Source organism: Leopardus geoffroyi, chromosome B3 (assembly GCF_018350155.1).
Source record: "Leopardus geoffroyi isolate Oge1 chromosome B3, O.geoffroyi_Oge1_pat1.0, whole genome shotgun sequence".
Lineage (NCBI taxonomy): Eukaryota > Metazoa > Chordata > Mammalia > Carnivora > Felidae > Leopardus > Leopardus geoffroyi.
The window spans coordinates 122,681,044-122,700,482 of record NC_059337.1 but is presented as its reverse complement, the minus strand read 5'-3'; the positions used below and the strand labels follow the sequence as shown (position 1 = coordinate 122,700,482).

General features: G+C 51.4%; 1 protein-coding gene across 8 annotated transcripts in view; it reads right to left on the bottom strand.

The window, feature by feature from the left end:
- ADCK1 (aarF domain containing kinase 1) overlaps positions 1-19,439 on the bottom strand; it is a 151,415-nt gene that overhangs the window by 43,700 nt on the left and 88,276 nt on the right. The gene's annotated exons all lie outside the window — the stretch shown is intronic.

Here is a 19,439-nt window from a genome sequence, read left to right as displayed (position 1 = left end):
AATCCACTATTCTCTCCATTGGAGAGGAACTGAATCAACTCTTTCTTCCTTTTGAAATGGCTGGGCCTTCCTGCTCCCACACTCCTACTAATCCAAAATCCTCAAATGTAAAAGCACATGTCCTGTATGGGATTTACCTAGGTGGACTCCCCCTGTTACTCCAGGGCAGGTATGAGACCCCAGCCTGGTCGATCAGAACCCTGAATACCCTGGGTCACACTGACTGGTTCAGAGATGGACAGGTGACCCAACTGATCCAATCAGACTCAACTGTTTTACTTCTGTTTGAACTGTAGGAGAAGAGATTTTTTTCTTTCTGCTGAACTTGAACGTAAAAATTGAACTTGAAGTCTGGAGCTATCAGGAATCGCAATAGCAAAAAGAAGAAAGCAGAGACAAGAGATAGAGAGTGAATCCATGGTTGAGCCCCTTGATCTAGCCATGCCTGAATACCCACCCTATAATTCCTTTTTCTGCTTAAGTCAGTTTGAGTTGTTTTCTGTCACATAGGACTAGAGGGGCTCTGATATTTCTTGGGCCCCATCTGGGGTAGATGAAAGAAACATGAGCATGGTGCCCAGCACCCCCAAGAGGCTCAGTAAACGCGAGTTCCATGGCCTCCCCTCTCTCCTCTCCTCGGTGGCCTCTTGCTGGGACAGGGATCCAGGAATAGAAGGGAGGGAGAGCTTCAGCAATATTCCTGGCCATTACATAATGAAATCAACAACAACTTCCTTTAGAAACCCTCTGGCTGTTCCTAAAGGAGCACCAAGGAGAACGTTTTCTGGAGCATTTCTGTGAACTCAGACCCTCATCTCCCAGGCAGCTGGAACGGCCCCATCTTCCCACTGCAAAGGGACTTGGGGGTCATCTGACCCCACTCCCCACCCCAAGCCTCCACCTGGTTTCCTGGGAACATTTGCTCATTTTCTAAGGACAGCCAGTCTTCAAATCAGTGTCATTGCGGGGACGCTGCAGAGTCATTGCAACTGAAGAGTGACATGGCATCACTAGGGCTGTGTGGCAAGAACAGCTGCCAGGAGCACTCCAGGGAGAGGTGAAGGGAGGAAAGGGCTGAGGCAAGCATATCCCAATCTCCAGGGGGAGAGGAAGCCTGGCCCACCATCTCCCCAGAGAACAACATAGGGGCCTCCCACAATCCCCTGCTCCTACCAGGGGATGCAGGGGGTCCAGAGCTTAGGATACCACCCAAACTCAGGTGCCTCAACTCAGCACCCTGAACAAGGCCCAGCTGTGAGGACCTGCCCTAATCCCCAATTTGACCGATGGAGGCAAAGAGAGGCATGGGGAATGAAGAGGCACCACTCACTCTGCACAGGGAACCTGCTGGGCACATCCCCTCCTCACCCCACCCCTGCCCACCCACCACCTCCCAGGGCCCCTGCAGCCATCCTTTCCCCTCTATCAGGAACCAAGTCACACACCCACACCCTTCTGTGCTTACACACACACACACACACACACACACACACACACACACACACACAATTGATTGCTAGTGAATGTTCCTAGCTGGCTTACAAAAAAGGTAATTAAAGATTGGTGCTACAGCCTGTAATTAAATATGAATAAAGTATCTCTAAATGGAACCTGATTCAAAGTATTCAGTGCAAGTACTTTGTGCTGATAGATAGTAAGGAAAAATAGACACTGTCCCGAAAGCAGAATTACGCCCCCCACGTGGCTGACACAAACACCACCCCCTCCAGTCAGGCCCCGGCCCCCAGCCCTCTGAGCAGAAAGCCATTAGCGGAGGCCAACGGCAGCATGCACAGCAATTAGAGTGGAGCGGGGCCCTAAGCTGCCTCAGTCCCTCACACAAACCTGTCTCCCCTTCTAGGGCTTTCTTTCCCTCGCTCCTCTTTCTTTCCTGGGGGTCTGGCAGCAAAATCAATTAAGTAAGACAACTGCATTTTAAAATGACGAGCTGTGCTTTTTAATTACTGTCAGCCCATGATTCAAATATACTGATGTCCCTGTCTAGAAAAGGAAAAATAATCAGGAAAAAAGTTTCTCTAGCTTTGTATTATCTGGTTTTTCAGGGTACATGTGTGTGTATGTGTGTGTGTATGTGTGTGCGTGCAAATGTAAGGGGCGGTGTTTGTTTTTTTATGAGCAGAAAACATCAGAAGGGCAAGAAGAAATGTGTCTTCCCCCACAGGCTCAGGTTAAGACTTCAGTGGGCTGGCGTCAGCTGGGGTCCAGGAAACCGAGGCCACATGACATCATACCCAGGTACAGGACAGAGTGTGAGACTCTCTGGGAAGTTAGGTCTGCAGATTCTCATGAAGCCAGTTTTCTGGATAAATGTTTCCAAAATGCCACACTGGGCAGCCAAGCACTGGCCAGGGTCCTCATTTCACCCAAAATAAGGTAAGAGGGTGAGGATCTTCTGTAAACACCATAGTAGGACTCCTGGGGAGGAGTTTCACATAAGTCTCTCAGCCGGCCAGCCTCAGGCCCCTCACCAGCCACAGGAAGGGGGATGTCCTGGATTTTCCAAGATGGCCCAAATTCAAATATCCCATCCTGGCGTCCCCATGGTCATGCACATCGGACCTATTCTGGATTTACTACATCAAGCTACATTGACCTAAGATAATGCCAACAAATCGAACAAACCCACAACTGGCTGGCTCCGGTTGAAGACAGGAGCTTGCCTCAAAGCAGGCAAGTCCAGGCCTAGCTGCCAAGGCCAAGCAGCTCCCACTTAGGAGTTGGGAAGACTGCCCAGGGCACCTGGGGAAGGTTACCATGGCATCAGCAGCAAACAACATCTGGATCTCGAGGTCTAGAGATGCCCCCCTCCCCGTGCCTGGCTGGGTGCCAGCAGCCATCCACTACAGTCTGATGAGGAGAGGGACAAGTCCCTGTACTAATGGAGTAGCTGGAGTGAACCTACCCCACCCTGAGCCTGAGGCAGACAAGACAGGCCCAGCTACCAAGGACTCTGCAAAGCACAGACTGCCTTGAACAGAAAACCCACCATCACATCCTATATGCCGTTGCTTAAAACCCACCCAATCCTTCCTCTTGTCACTGTTTCCCAGGGACCTGCCCCAGGCATGCCTCCATCTCACAGTCACCCTGTCGGCTGATACCCCACTTTGCTGCAATTCCTTCTCCCCGTTAAACATGCCTGGTTTATATCCCACCTGTTCAGGGTCATTCCTGCACCTTGTAAGTAACACATGATGCTGACAGCAAATAGGTGGCACATGGTCCTCTCATTCCCCCTGCAGTGGTTTTAAAATAAGTCCACAGGTACTTAACAACTCCTCCCTTTGAGAGGTGCAGCCTACTGCCCGCCCACCTCTGAGTGTGAGCTAGACTCGAGACCTGGCATATGGAGGAAATTAGTGCATGCCTTCTTAGACATCACCAGACATCCTTCCTGTCCTTTCCCGGAGAGCGTGCTCTTGGGAAAGCAAGCTGCCATGTCATGAGGACACTCAAGCAGCCTGTGGAGAGGCCCATGGGGTAAGGAACCAAGGCCTCCTGTCCACAGTGAACCATCCTGGAAGCAGATTCTCCTTCCCCACTCATGCCTTCAGATGACTGCAGCCCTCACCAACACCCTGCCTATACCTCACAGAGAGTCTGAGCCAGAGGCATCCAGTAAGGTCCTCCCAAATTCCTAACCCACAGAAACTGTAACATATCAAATGTTTCTTGTTGGGGGGTAATCTGTTATGCAGTAATAGCTGACTAATAAGCCTCAAGCATACTCATGCCAGATATCACTAATCAATCACAGCATTCATTTCTTCTGGGCACAGATGATGCCTCAGAATCTCTCTCAACACAGTACTCCAGGAAGCCACTACCAACAGATCAGAATTAATATAGGAAACGAAATCAATCTGCCATTCCTTAGCTAAAGTCAGTCAGTCAATCAGCAAATACTTACCTGCAGGCCTGCCACATGACAGAAACCACCCTAGGTACATAAACCAACAAAACAGACACCACCTCTCGCCATGAGGAGGTCTCAGTCTGCAGAATAAGGCAACAGCCCCAAGAAAACATACTTGCTTTTTAAAAAAAAAAAAAATTTTTTTTATGTTTATTTTTGAGAGAGAGCTCAAGCAGGGGAGGTGCAAAGAGAGAGGGGGACAGAGGATACGAAGCAGGCTCTATGCTGACAGCAGCGAGCCCGATGCAGGGCTCGATCCCATGAATCATGAGATCATGACCTGAGTTGAGTCGGAGGCTCAACCAACTGAGCCACCCAGGTGCCCCATACTTGCTTTTTAGCAGGGCCTGCTGGAGGCAGTGCTCCCTGCCCAGTACCAATTCACCCAATCCTGATGGGACTTTCTGGCAAGGTAAGAAGAGACTTCTGATATCACTGTGTAGACCCTGGGGGGGGTCAAGGGAGAGGTCAAGGCATCCAAATGTCTCTTCCTCCCCACTCAGTGGCTGCCCTAACTCAAGCCAGGAATACCCCCACCCCCAGCTTCCCAGACAGAGCAATTTATTATAATAAAAATAATAATGACAATAACAGCTCAAGGACACATAGTCCCTGTATTCCATGGAATCTGTGTTCCTTCTGGAGTTTTGAAAGATCAAACTGTCGGTTCTGCAGAGCCATTAACTATTGCTACTGCCTAGCTGGGAAGAAAGAACGAAGGCCCAGCGGCAGCACCTGAGGCCTTTCTTGACAAGGGCCAACCCCAGGAATTACCAAACAGTGGTGCTGTCTAAATTTGCACAAGGAGGCTGGCACAACACTCAACCCTTACCAGTTTGCTAAAGAGCCTCTAGGTATAAGACAATCGTCCACCTGACTCTGCCAAGGGCATCACAGTCCCGACCAAGCTTCTATCCTCCCAAAGAATGGTAACAAGCAGCTGACCAAGAAGTATGAAGCCAGGAGCAATCATACCCTACGGCTGCAGGCGTGTTCCCTGGGAATGCCCACCAGCTGGCCAGGACAGTGAGTCCTGAAAGGCAACAGGGCACAGTAATTCCAATGCAAGGTCTGGAATTGTAGGCTGGAATTAGCCAATGCAAATCCAATCATAGGCTGCAGGCGCTGCCCACACTCAAATTCTGGCTCCATGGTGTACCAGCTTGGGTAATTATACAACCCATCTGTACTTCAGTTTCCTCATCTGTAAAATGGGAATTTTAGTACCTACCTCAGAGTTGTTGTGTGAAACAACACACGTAAAGGATCTAGAATAGAGCCTACAGAAGACCCCCAATAATGGGTGCCCTATCTAATGCCTCCACGAAGAGGACAGAGTGGTATATGAGGAGGGCCCTAGACAAAGAGTTAGCAATTCTAGGCTCTCAGTTCTCTTCTGTCAGTGAGTAAAAGCGACTGTCTTCATTCACCCAGAGACTGTAATGGCCTCCTGACTGGTCCACTCACTTGCATTCCTTTCTCCTCCAATCTATCCACCCCATGCAGCTAAAGTGCGTTTTCCAAACATAAGATGATCATGTCACTTCTCTTTGTTTAAACCACATCGCCAGCTTCCCAGAGCCAAAATCCTTAACACAATCCAGAGTCTGATTCTGCCCCATCTCCTGCCCCTGACCCCAGAGCTCTCTCTGTCCTGCCCAGATAGCCTTTTTCAATCACCAGCACACTCCCTCCCTTCCCACTGCAGGGCCTTTGCATATGCTGTCGTCGTTGCCCAAAAGGCTCCCCTTTCTGCTCCTCATCAAAGTAACTCCTACTCATCCTCCAAAGCACAGCTCAACTGTCATTTCTTCAGGGAAGCCTCCCTGTGTATATCCTCAGAATTCAGGGTGCCCTTCTAGAGAGCAATTAACATAGCTGCATTCTACCTCGATTTGTATTTGCTTAATCTCCCTCTTTCCTTCTAAATGACAGACTTCTTCCATTTTTGCTCAATACTGTATCCAAAGCACCTGACACATAATTAGTATTCAATAAATATTTCTTAATGAATGCATGAGGTTCAACTTTCCCTATCCTCTTCCTGGTGGGGGGACTTTGGGCCTTCCAGCTGACCTGGGGGAGCTAAAACATCTCCCAGAGGCGGCTACTGTTCCTCCAAAGTAGCTGAGGGAGGCTCGCTGGTGCTGGGCACTTTGAGAGCCGCGGGTGGAGGGACTCTATGGAAATGTTGTGATAATAATGATTAATAAAAAGCAGATAAATACCCAGTGTGGTTGGCCAGCCTGGGAAGCCATCCATTAGATCTGTCATTCATTAGAGGTGGGGGAGGGGGCAGTCCAATCAGATCTCTTCAGCTTAAGCAAACCTTCTGTAAATTGTAGGCTGCAGGCGCTGACATTTGATGAATTATTCTTCATAATCCACCGTTGGCTGTCATAAATCTAATCTTTCAACGTTCCCCATCTTAATAACTTGTACAGCCTCACAGGGTGACATGTCTATGTCTCTGCCTATGACAGAGATCTCTGGGATAGAAGAGATTGTGCAGTACAAGGTGCACTATGAAGCCAGGACCTCCACAGCCCGGGCCCGGCCCAGGTAGGTATCTGCAGGGTGACCACCAGTATAGAAGCAGTGAGGCAGTGAGCCATCCTTGGAGCCATGGGGTGTCTGGGAGCCAAGTGCTTATACCCCATCACAGGGCTGAGAGCCAGGTGGAGTCAGGAGCTCAGCCCCAAGAATCAGGCAGACAGCTCTACCCCCTCTACTACAACCTACCCACATGAGGACTCAGCATCTCCTCCTTGAACTTGAGCTTGGTTTGGTATAGCTTGGTTTGGTAAAGGGATGTCAGGACATCTTTGGTCACAGGGACTAAATGCTCAACCATGGGTACTTCCTTACCGCTGCGTAATGTCCGTTGCCCTCAAAGTGCTCTCAACCTTCTCTCGAGGTTAGGAAGAGGAGATATAATTGCGCCCACTTTATAGAGAGGAATATATTGGCTAAAGGTCTTTTGTTTATTCATCCATCAAATGTTTAAGTGACTAATATAAGCAGGGCACTGTGCTAGTCACCAGGGACTTAATGGGAACTGGGTCCAAATCAGGTACAGCCACCACCCTCTGGAGTCACTACTGGAACCTGAAGTGGTGAGACAGGAATTAATGAAGTCATCAAAGATAAAGGTAAATGGCCAACTCTGATAAGTGCTACAAAGGGACAGGTAGCTGACCATAGAAGCTGTGTTCAGAGGATTAAACCTATCAGGGAAGGCTTCTAGGAGGAGGTGACAAAGACCTGAGACCTGAAGGATAAGGAGCCAGTTCAACTGGATGAAGGAAAGAAGAGCCATCTAGACAGAGAGAAGGACTTGTGCGAACCCTACAAAGGGGAATAAGACACAGTGACATGAGAGCCAGGAAGGAGATGGCCAACAACTCCCAACCCAGAATCCAGGCTGCCTTGGGCCCCCCAGGTCTTCCCCTGGCGAAGTCCTTAACTACAGCTCATGCCTGCAATGGAGAAAAAAGCCTGGACTCAGTGGTTTGCACGCATTTCTGGTGAGGTCCTAGGACTTCTAAAACCTGATGGGCTCAGTCTCCTAAAACTCCAAAGGCCTTTTTCCAATAACCTTTAGATGTTCCTATACCCAAAAATTAAGGAAGAGAGGAAATAAAGCACAGACATCCTTGCTCACAGTGGCAATAGTTGCTGTCAGGGAAGACCTCCTTAGCCTTTGGGAGGTGGCAAAATGCCACATGGCAAAAGAGCTAAGGTATGTCCCTATGCCTCAGAGCCCCAATAAGAGAGCTCAGGTACCAAAGTCCTTGAGATCGGAGCACGTTCCACCCACTTAGAAGTCTTCCAGATGTGCTCTGCATGTGACAGCAGCAGTGCCCAGGGATTTTTTAAAGGAAGGCAAACCCAGACTTTCAGGATCTACCAGGAAGAGAAAGCCCACATTTTGGGGAGACCACATACATTCCTGGCTGACCCCAGCGAAGCAGACTGTAAAGAACATCAGCTCTGAGGTCAGCAGCCCTACCTGCCAACATCTAGCCATGTGACCTTGGGCAGTGCTTAGCTCCACTGCCATTCTGCAAAATGGGAGTGATAATAACAACACCTATTTTGCAAGGGCATTCTAAGTGTTAAAGGACACTCTGCATCTAGAACAGAGACAGCAAACGATAGCCCGTGGGCCAAATCCAGGTCAATGCCGGTTGTTTTTTTGTGTTGTTTTGGTTTTTTTTTTACAGCTTACCAGCTAAGAATCCTTTTTTATATTTTTAAATGCTTGGAAAACCCAAAAGAATAATATTTTGTGACATATGAAAACTATATGAAATTTGATTTCAGTATCCTTGAGTGAAGTTTGGGACACGGCACACCCGTTCACTACACGTTGTGGCGGCTCCCATGCTGCCATGGCAGAGGTGAGCAGTTGTGACAGAGACTGCCTGGCCTGCAAAACCTAAAATATTTACTAGCTGGCCCTAGGGTGGGCAGAAAAATGACTCCCCCCCCCCCACACACACACACACAAAGATGTCCATGCCCCAGTCCCCAGTAGTGTGATTAGGTTAAGGATCTTCAGATGGGGAGAGCATCCTGGATTACCATGTAGGCCCAATGTAATCACAGGGTCCTTATAAAAGGGAGGTGGAAGGGTCAGAGTCAGAGCAGGAACTATGACAAAGGAAGTCCAGATAAAAGGGAGAGAGACTGAAAGACGTCACACTGGTGGCTGTGACGAAGAAGGAGCCATAAGCCAAGGAATGCAGGCAGCTTCTAGAAGCTGGACAAGGCAAGAGATTCCCCCCTAGAGCCTCTTGGAGGAATGCAGCACAGCCAACACTGGAGTTTTAGGCTTTCTGAGCCACAGAACAGTAAAATAATACATGTGTGTTGTTTTAAGCCACTAAATTCACACTAATTTGTTACAGCAGCACTAGGACCCTAACCCAGGCCTCTATGGAAAAAGTTTGCTGACCTCTGATGCAGCGCATTAGCCTAACACTCTCAGTAGAGCAGTTTCATCCTTTTGTATTTCCCAGGGCGGTGCTGAGGCTAGACAGCTGGGGGGGTGAGACAGGAGCTGCCCTGGCAGTGTGGAAACACAGGTCACATGTGAAGCCCAAGCTGAGGCACCAAGAAGACACATCATGACTCTGGTTCTGTGCCAGGCAACACCCAGAACCGGTCCTGTTCCCCCACACTGGGGCAAGGGGCCCTCTGCTCCCCCCACTGCCACGTACATGCTATTCCCGCCCAATCCTAAAACCAGCCTGGCTGAAAGGATAGCCTCGCCTCCTCCCAAGAAGTTCAGTTTGCTTTTGCTCACGAGAAACCACCAGCCATCAGCTCACACCAAAAACCGAAGAGCAGTGGGGGCCTGGGGAGACTTATTCCAATAAATAAGCAGGAGGCGCTCCAGTTGTTGAAGTAACAGCCTCTCCTACAAACCCAGCTATGGGGAGACACACACACACACACACACACACACACACACACGCACACACGCACACACGCACACACGCACACACTTAGACCTCTCCTTAGATCAGGGTGCTGATGAATTTTTTTTAAGTCTGGAAATCAGGAACCCAGTGCTGGGCGCAACCTCTCAATGCTAGACCCCAAATCACTTAGTCCCCCATGGACCCTCCACCAACTCTCTGACCACCGACTCTTAAGGAGAGAGGGGGCCACTGTGCAAAGCCCAGCCCCGCAGAAACATCCTTCCCCAAACTGCCAGCAGAGTGACCTGCCGATACTGCCCCACCAGCCCTCTCAGCACCGTGTCTGTTCTCAGACGGCCCCCAGCGTTCTTACCAGAGCCCCTGGAGCCGCTAGTGGCCCTCCCTGCCCCTCAGCCCCTCCCCATTTAATTCTTCCTTGAGTCCTATTGATTCAGTCTCCAAATTATGTCTGTCCACTCCTCCTCTGTCACTCTTGCCCAAATGACCACAGTGCCTTGTAACTCTCTCCCAGTTCCACCCCTGGTCCCCAAGTAGCCACTGAGGACTGGACTGTGCCACTCTCTGCACAGAGCCCTTCAGTGGCTACCAACCATGGATCTCCTGAAAGTGCCTGGCACACGTCTCCAGCCACATCTCTTGGTGTCTCTCTGCCCTGCCGCCACCACCCCTTTTCTGTCCCCACACAGATCCATGCCCTTTCCTACCCAAGGGCCTCTGCATTCTCTGTTTCTCTGTCCTACCCTCCTTCCCCTAATTATCCCTGGTCTGAGCTTAATTGCCACTGAGTCCTTGGAAAGTCCCCTCCCCCAGACCCCCAAATTCAGAGCACCCTATGCTTTTCTCTCGTGGCGTTCATCACAAGGGTCATTAAGTTTTTATTCTTGTGATCGCTTGTTTAACATCCGCTGCTCCCCTACAACTAGAGCCTAAGCACCAGGACAGCAGCTTGTTCAGCCATACAACCTCCAGCACACACACGACAAAAGCTCAATAAACATCAGCTGAGCCAATAAACGAACAAATGGCTGGTGAAGGCTGCGGAGGGTCCAAACACACGACTGTGGGACGACCAAGCCGTCCAAGCCGAGCACCTGCCCTCACCCAGCCCAGGGCCCCACATTTCCAGCCACAGGCCCCTCGGGCCTCACTCTGGCTTCAGGCACCTCCCCAAGGTGATGCCCACCAGAGACGACATCCTTAGTTCAGGCCACTCCACCTGCCCAAAATGCCCTCTCCGGGCTTTTGTGTTTGTTCTCCTTCTGAGAACACTCAAGTCCTACTCAGGTTTTGCCTTCTCCAGAAGACCCCAATTCACCCCTCTCTGCAGCCCTATTTGTGGATTCCAAGGACACTTCTAAAAGCAGTAACCCAAACCTCAGGTGACTTTCATCTCATCCTGACCTCCTGCTGAGCTATGTCTCTAGTGCATTCTGTACCTAAGCTCCTGAGCTGTCAGAGTTGTGTGATGAGTCAGTAACTCAACAAGAGCGGCTACACAGCACCTTCCTGACTCTCCCGCCTCGGTTGTACTTCTGTGCAAAGATTTCTACCCTCTGAGCGAGCAAACTGGGGTTCCCGTCCCACCTCTGCCACCCACCAGCCCCATGACCTTAGGGAAGATGCTCAGCTTCTCTGGGTCTAAACTGCTCACTTTTACAAGTGAGGGGGGTATTGGGGTACTTGGTCCCTGACGACTTTCCTGATTCTGTGATCCTATAACTTTTACTTTCCCATGCTGCACTCCTATGATTGTGCCCCAGCCCACACCAGCCTCCTTCCACACACACGCTCCAACCTGGCTGTCCACCTGGAGTCAGCTGACCCTTCCCAGTGACACACAGAGGTGCCCTCACACACAAGGAGCCACCTCCAAAGTGTCACAGGCAAGGCCACTGACGGGCTCTCCTTGAAGCAGGGCCCCCCACGCAGAAACCACCCAGGAAGCCTAACCTAGGACATCGGCTTGCTCCTGAAGCCCCATGAATAAAGAAACAGGCACAGCTGGCCTATTCATAATCAGCATAAAAAATTGATTAGCCCTTTCCAGATTAAACATTATTGTTTCAACGACGAACATAAATCAGCCAGACGTGGATGGCTTGCTTCTCTCTGCCACCAAGGAGCTGCGGCAGGTAGACAGTGCATGGGGCCCCAGGGCAGTAGGAGGAGATTAGGGGTCCTCCCTTGAGAAGGGCCCGGCTCTCCGGAGGTACAAGGGAGAGCAGACCACTCCTCACCCCTGTCACCGGCCCCCCACCTGCAAGCACAGAGGGGCAGCACCTTTTCCAGAGGAGAAGGAGAAGGACCAAACAACCTCACTGCATGCTTCTCAGAGCACCTCCTCAGCCATCTGATTGGTGAGGCAACACAGCACCAGGGCCAGCCTGGGGCTGAAGGCAAGGTGGCAGGCTAGTGTGCTGGTAGGGGAAAGAGCGTGGCCCTCAGAAGCAGGCTGGGTCTCACAGGCCCTTTGGCGTGTGTAGCAGCAGCCTGTGTAACTGAAGCACGTGTACGTCCCTCCAGTCAGAGACACTCAGGTTCCGTTCCCAGCTGAGCCGCTGCCCTGCTATGTGATCCTGAGTAAGTCACTTAGTATGTCTGGATCTTATTTTTTTCCTCTGGGAAGAATGGGGAGACGGATACCTGACTGGCTGAGCTTCCGTGAGGACTAAAATGAGACGGTGTGTTTGAAACATCTAAACACATGTTAGGGAAGGAGAAAACAGTAAATAAACAGTTCCTTGACCTGCTGGGGCTCCCCATCCATCTGTCCCACCTCCCACTCAGGAATTCTGGGAGAAATCATAAACTGCTAGGACACAAAACCTGGAGAGAGGCCCAGGTCCCCTTATAAGGAGCAACAGAACACAGGGGTCAGGACCTTGGGTTCTGGAGTCAGGCCTGGTTTTGCTCCCGACTCAGCCTCGGATTTCTGTGCAACCTCAGACACGTGACTCAACCTCTCTGGCCTCGGCTTACTCGTCAGTAAAATGGAGATAATAGTACTCTCGCAGGGCAACTGTGGGGATTATAGGAGAGGGCACTGCACAGTACCTGCAGTGCCCGCCGATTCCTTCCCAAACTTCCCCCTGCTCCCTGCTATAATTTCAGTATTTGCATCTGAGCCAGAGAGGGCTCTTTCTCGATAGCTGCAGGAATTAACGGCCCTCGGGAGCAACCATCACTATGAAGTTAGGATGCTGGGGTCTAAACACCCAACCTTCTCTCTTGGCCCTGGAGTGGGATGACTTTTTTTTAATTTTTATTTATTTATTTTTATTTTAAATAGAGAGGAGGAAAGAGTGCACACAAGCAGCAGAGAAGAGCAGAGGGAAAGAGAGAGAACCCCAAGCAGGCTCCACACTCAGCAAGGAGCCTGATGTAAGGCTTGATCCCACGACCCCGGGATCACAACCCGAGCTGAAATCAAGAGTCAGACACTCAGTCAACTGAGGGGTGGGATGATCTTAAGGTGAATGTTTGCCACTATTTCCCAGCATCCCCACAGCTAGTTTAAGGGCACACAGTCACCGGCTGCCTTCTCTTCCCTGAACCATGTTCCTACTTCCCTACTGGCTGCACCTGACCTTCCCACAAAACCACTTCCACCAGAATCCTTTCCTCGGAGTCATCTTCTGGGAGTGCCCAATCAGGATGGGAACCCAGTTGAAGTTGATGATTATATGCCTTCTAAGGCAGTGCAGGACCTGGGGTTTCAAGTCACTGCTTCTGCCCCGGCCATCAGCAGTAAAGACAATCCTCTGGTTCATTTGGACGTAAGGACAAGGCATCAGAACCACAGCAATCACGTCCATCCTGCCCATACTGCCAACCTTAGCCCCGAACAGCCTGCAAGAGGAGACCCACTCCCCCTCCCTGGAGAGGAAAGGAAGGCCACAAGTTCTATTCAAGGAGAAGATGAGGGCCCTGCGGTCCGTCTGGCAGTCCCAGAAGGCATAGGGTCATCTGTCAGGGAAGCTCCTTCAAGAGCAGTGGCTGTGGCAATGATTCTCTGGCTTGTGGCCTCCTGACCCACGGCCCAGCCTGGGACGCTCACACTGAGCTTCCAGGAGATGGCAAGGGGAGAAAAAGTGGCCATGCCCCAGCTCTGGGAGACAACTAACATAGCCTCACAAAAGGGAGAGTTTACCTTTACCAGATGTGGAAGAAGAAAAAGGCCTCCATGCACAGCTCCTGCCTTGCACCCCTCAAGCCATCCTGCACGATTGGCTGACTCTGCCCGAAATCAGCCATGGAGGCCTGCACACTCATGCACATGCACATGGAAACTATTAGTTGATAAGACTTAACACAGGTTCTAAGACCTGGGGCCTGCGGTGACTCCCCAAAGCCTGCACATCAAGATCCAACACCTGCACGCACTCTGTTGCCCCCCAGAAACCAGGCCCTCCCCGGGGATAGCAGATGCATAGCAAGAGGGGTGGGCCAACACAGTGGGGTGGCCAACTGTGAGCCAACACAGTTCAAAACCTGGTTCCACCTCTTTTAAGCTATGAGACTGTGGCTGTTACTTAACCTGTCAGGGCTTCTGCTTCCTCATTTGGAAAACTGGAATGGCCAAATCTACCAACCTTGCAGAATGAGAAACAGCGTTTCTAACCTTGCAGGGTTAGAAACAATACCTGTAAAACATCCAGGCAATGTGTGCTACACAGCACGTACCACACAAACAGAAACTCTAACATCATTATCATCCATGGACATGAACATCTTTTATGCCATGTTCTGCCTTGCTGCTTCCCACCCCACCCCACCAGTCACCTTGGGGTTTAAATGAGAGGGATGACATCTTTTCATGGACCCCACCTCCTCTAACCTCAGTGATTTGGTCAGAGAATGGACATCTGTATTTGTTTCTCAAGGCTACCATAACAAATCACCACGGATGGGGTGGCTTAAAACAATAGAAATGTACTGTGTCACAGTTCTGGGGGTTAGGAGTCTGAAATCAGGGTGCTGGCAGGACTGCATTCCCTCGGAGGGCCCCAGGGAGAAGCCTTCCTTGCTCTTCCTAATTTCCAGCAATCTTCACTGTTCCTTGAGTTTACAGCCACCACTCAAATCTCTACTGCCACTGTCACATGGCCTCCTTGCAAGGACACCAGTTGTTGGATTTAGGACCCACCCCAATCCAGTATAAACTCCTTAAGTTACCGAATGACAGCTGCCAACACCTCATTTCACATCCTCAGGCTCTAGGTAGAACAGCAATGGGGTCCAGGAGTGTGGGGGACACGAGGTAACCTAGTACAACACTTAGGCAGAGTCCTGATCCAGAATTTCATAAAAGGAAACTGGGGTTGCGGAGTGGGGAGTCCCTGCTAGGGGCAAACCTAGGAAGAGGTGAGGTTGAGAGACACCAAAGGCAGCAAGCCAGTCATGGAGGAAACCAACTGTGAGCGAAGTTGACCAGCAGGATGAACATGAGAACATGAGCGACAGAGAGGAGTGGAAGAGCACCCCAAAAGCCCCACTCAACCCCATCCCTTCCTAAAGCATGGGTACAGGACACACTAAGTCTGCCCTCTTGCCTCGGCTCGTTCAAGTTGGGGTTCTGATCCTCGTGACCACAAAAGCACTAATGCCTCCATCTATGACAGCTTGATCTGCGGCCTCCAACTATTCATATGATGAAGCCATCACCTCCAGGAGTTAACCTCCAGAATGTGACCTTATTCGGATATAGTGTCATCACAGATGTAATTAGTTAATATGAGGTCACACTGGCATTGGTGTGGTGGGGGGGGGGGGGGGGAGGTCCCTAATCCAATATGACTGTGTCCTTATGAAGGGGGGCAATTTGGACACAGAAACAGACACGCACACACAGGAAGAACACTAGGCGAGCATAAAGGCAGAGATCAGGGTGGTACTTCTCCAAGCAAAGGAATGACAAAGATAGCCAGCAAACCACCAGAGGCTGGAGGAAAGGCCTGGAAGAGACCGCCCCTCACAGCCTCAGATTGAGCCAACCCCGCCAACACCTGGGTCTCAGACTCCTACCCAGCAGAACTGAGACTACGGATTCCTGTTGTTTAAGCCAGCAGTCTGCGGTGCTCTGTTACAGCAGCCCTCGTAATCTAACACACCCCACCCAAAGGGCCTGCCATCCCGCCCTGCTGCTCTCTATGCTTGGGCACCTGGAGCTGTGCTCAGAACTCACCACCCTCGAATGGCCCCATCCTTTCCCTCTGCCAATCTCACTCATCCTCCGAGGGCCACCTCCCCCAAGAACCCTCTTCTGAACTTCCCCCTGAACTTTCCCTGCATCAGCCCCACAGCTGAGTGCTTAATTGTTCTCTAATTACTTCCTCTGTGAATTGTTCTGTCTGCCCAGCTTTGGGAGAGAGGGAGGGTAGAACGTGGCTTTGACATATTCTAGATCCCCCACAGCATTGGCAGAGAGGTAAGTACCTATCAGCTGCTCAACAAGTCTGTATTTTCTGAGCGAGCAAAGCAGTCAGTGGTGGGCCCCAACCTTCCCGAGTCTGTGAATGGGGCCACCATAAGCTGAGGCAGTTTCTCCAGCAAACAGCCCAACACAGCAACTAAGCGGAGGGTCTGGGTCTGGGCACCACCCTGCAGGTTAGACCCCAAAGAGGGGGACGTGCCGCAAGCATGGTCTGCAGATTGAAGGGGAACAGTGAGTACGCGGATATGACCATCCCAACCACAGTCAAGCGGGAAGGCTGGCTGAAGGATACAAAGAATACCCTAGAATCCTTACTATGATGGATCAACTTATGAAAATAGAGCTTCCTAAAGTCCACAGGAGACTCCAAGGTCCCAAGGAGGTGAAAGCCACTTGAGCCCCTCCACGTTTCTTTGCCAGCAAGACCAGCCTCATCTCTGAGAGCTGGCCGTCTCACTTCCAGACAGTAAGCTCCCAGCCCTGAACAGAACGAACAGTCCAGGGGGACGAGCACTGGATCAGGAGTCAGGAGGCCTGGGTTCAAGTCTCGCTTCTCCTGCCACCCAGTTGTGCCACTCTGGGCCAGTGACTTCCTGCTCTGAGCCCCTGTTTCCTCACCACTGAAACACGAGGGTTGGATGAGGTGACTTCTAAATCGTTACAACGCGGGAGTTAGTTACTCCCTTGGGTAACCTTCATCTAAGGCGCTTTGCCACTGAACAATGAAGGCCAAACAAGAAGAGTCAGTGTTTGTCAACCCCAGTGGGGTGCTGGATATAACCTGGGGGTCCCAGTCTCCCTGCTTCATTTTGTCCTCACAACTGCTCTGCAGGTGACAACCAGAGCTAACAGCTGCAGGATTTACTGTGCACCAGGCCCCGCCCCCCAGATGGGCTATAGTTCTCAAGCCCTGTCATGACCCTATTAGTGAGCAGGTTCTCTTATCCCGGTTTACAGACAAGGGAACTAGACTCAGAAAGAACTAACGACACAGTTAAAGTCTGGTAGCATTTAGGATTTTTGCAAGGCCCCCTGCCTCCAAAGCCTATTTTATTAACTATAAGGCCATACTGCCTCAGAAATGACCCTTTTGTTCCTTCCAGAAGCCAGACCCTGCCCTTGCCCTCACCCCGTAGTTTAGATAGCCCCAGACACGCCCTCACACAGCCCTCCACAGGCTCCCATGGGTACGTCCCAGGGGGCTATGGAAGTGAGACCGAGGCAGGAGGAGAGCTGACCACCCTGAGGACTCTAGGACCCATAACGCCATGCCATGACATCCCGCGTCAGACAGAGTGTCTCAGTACAGGTAACAACCCATTACTGAGCACCTTTGCTGTGCCAGGCACTGGGAAGTGCTCTGAGAGGACCCCAGGATGAGTGGGAGGAGACCACCCACCCCAAGAACATAAACCCAGCACTGAAATGACCAGACACAAGTCAAGTGCTCTGGATTCACAGTCCAACCTGGCTGAGGAAGCCACCGAAGGCTGCAAGGGGACAGGGGCACTCCAAGTAGTTCTGCAATTCAACTCCACCACACTTACTAACACCTACTATGTGCAGAGTCCACACTAGGCCCCATGGGAGGGTCAAGATGGGAAAGCAGCCCACCTGAATGCAACAAATAACTGCATAAGAGCTGCGACAGGGGACGGAAAGTACTCAGGGGGTATGTGAGGAGGCCAAGGTACAATTTCACTGGAAACTGTACCTCGGTTTCCCATCTGTAAAATAAGTAATAACAGTACCTCTCTCAGAGGGTCTTAGAAGTAAATTGATGTGTGTGGAATTTCTGAGGCAGTGCCTGCCCCTGGCAAGCACTCAGGGTGTGTGTGTGCATGTGTATGTTGTTGTTGTCAGACCCCGAGCTCAGAGGATGAGAAAGAGCCTGGTGACTTAAGAAGGGGATGAGAGAGGACAGACCCGGAGTGTATGGAGTGAACACCCACAGCGTGTGGCCAGGGCGTAGCTGTGTGAAGACGGGAGCAGGCCATGAGGCTGGAAAGAAAGCGGGGAGCAGCTCCTGACCTGCTCTCTGGGGGCTCCGTTCCACTGGCTGTGGAAGGGCCATGCAGAAGCTGTCCAACAATGGGCCGAAGGTGCCTCGGAGATGGAGCAGGGCCCCAGGGAGGAGCCTCTCGGGGCTGAGGTAGGGCAGCACTCAGTGAGGAGGCCGGGGCCAGGAGGCCTGGGGAAGAGGAGCCACTGCCATGGCAGCCACCTCGGTCTCTCCCTCGGTGACTAATGGCACACCATCCGTCCCGGCTGACACTAATGCTTCCCGCCATCCATCTCCTACTCGTTAAATTACCATTTTATGGCCAAAATCTCTCTCTCATAATTGATAAAAATCTCCTTTTGATGTTCAGCATTATTGGGGGGAAAATGTTTTTTTTATTCTTCATTATGTTTTCAACATAAATGTATTTTTTATTGAGAGCTGCTGGGAAGTCTGGAGGAGGTGACTCTCTCCCCCTCACCCCCCAGTCCTCCCCACACGCAACTTTGTGGCCACCAGCTCCTTCTGTTCCACTCCCAGAATGCTCACACGGCAGCCGTCTCGGGGATCGTCTGGGGAGACAAAGAAACCAGACGCCGGAACAAACAAAGGTTGTGCTGAGGGCCAAGAGACAGCTGAAGCCCTCAAGGTGGCCCTCAGCTCCAGGCCAGTGGAGCAGCCAGGGGTGGTGAATCAGGGTGAGCTGGCCTCGGGCGGATCCTTGGCAATGTGCAAGAACAGCGGCGAGAGCTGCAGAGAGCGGGGACGCCCGGGGGCTGACACAGCACGTGGCCCAGAGGTGTGCTCAGTAAATATTTGTGAGCAAGTAAGAGAAGGACAGGGAGAAGGTGGATCAGCGCTGGAAAGAAGGCAGCAAGGAATATGACATGGAGGCATGTGTCAACGGGGGGGGGGGGGGGGGGGGGGGGAGTTTTCTGCCAGCCACGGGTACCCCAGGTAGAATTGGCTCCTCTGGCCCCTCTGCCCATGTCCCTCGCCCCAGTCCAACCTAGGGCGTGTTTGTCCCTGCATCTGCCCACACCGAGCTCCTCCAGGACAAGAGAAGCAGAGCCAGCTGCCATCCTGCAAGGAGGAGCACAGCACAGCCACCAACTCCTGACCCTGGGCACCTGTGGCTGTTCCCATGCCCATTGTGTCAGCTTTAGGGACCAAGAGCACAACGTAGATGCTACTGACGGCCTCAGGACACTGCAACGGTTGAAACTGCCTGGCTGAGCTGCCAGCAGCCCCCAGATTGGGGGTCATGGGGCAGTGCTCAAGAAGCCCAGGAGACAGGCTCCCAAGGCAGCCTGTGGGACATTTCTAACAGTGGAAGGGAAGGGGCTGACCAACAGGTGGAACACTAGGTGTTGATCGCGGAAGAGAAAGGAGGATTCTACTAGCAAAATAGTATCTGGGACAGAGAACTGTACCAGCATCAGAAAACCTGGTTAAAGACCCAACGCTGCCATTTAATCTCTCAGAATCTCGGTTCTCACACATATAAAGCATCCAGCGTAACACAGAAATCATCGCCAATATTTGCTGGCCATTTGCTCTCTGCCAGGCATGCTCTACATGCTCACCATCCATTAATTCATGTAATCCCCACAGGCA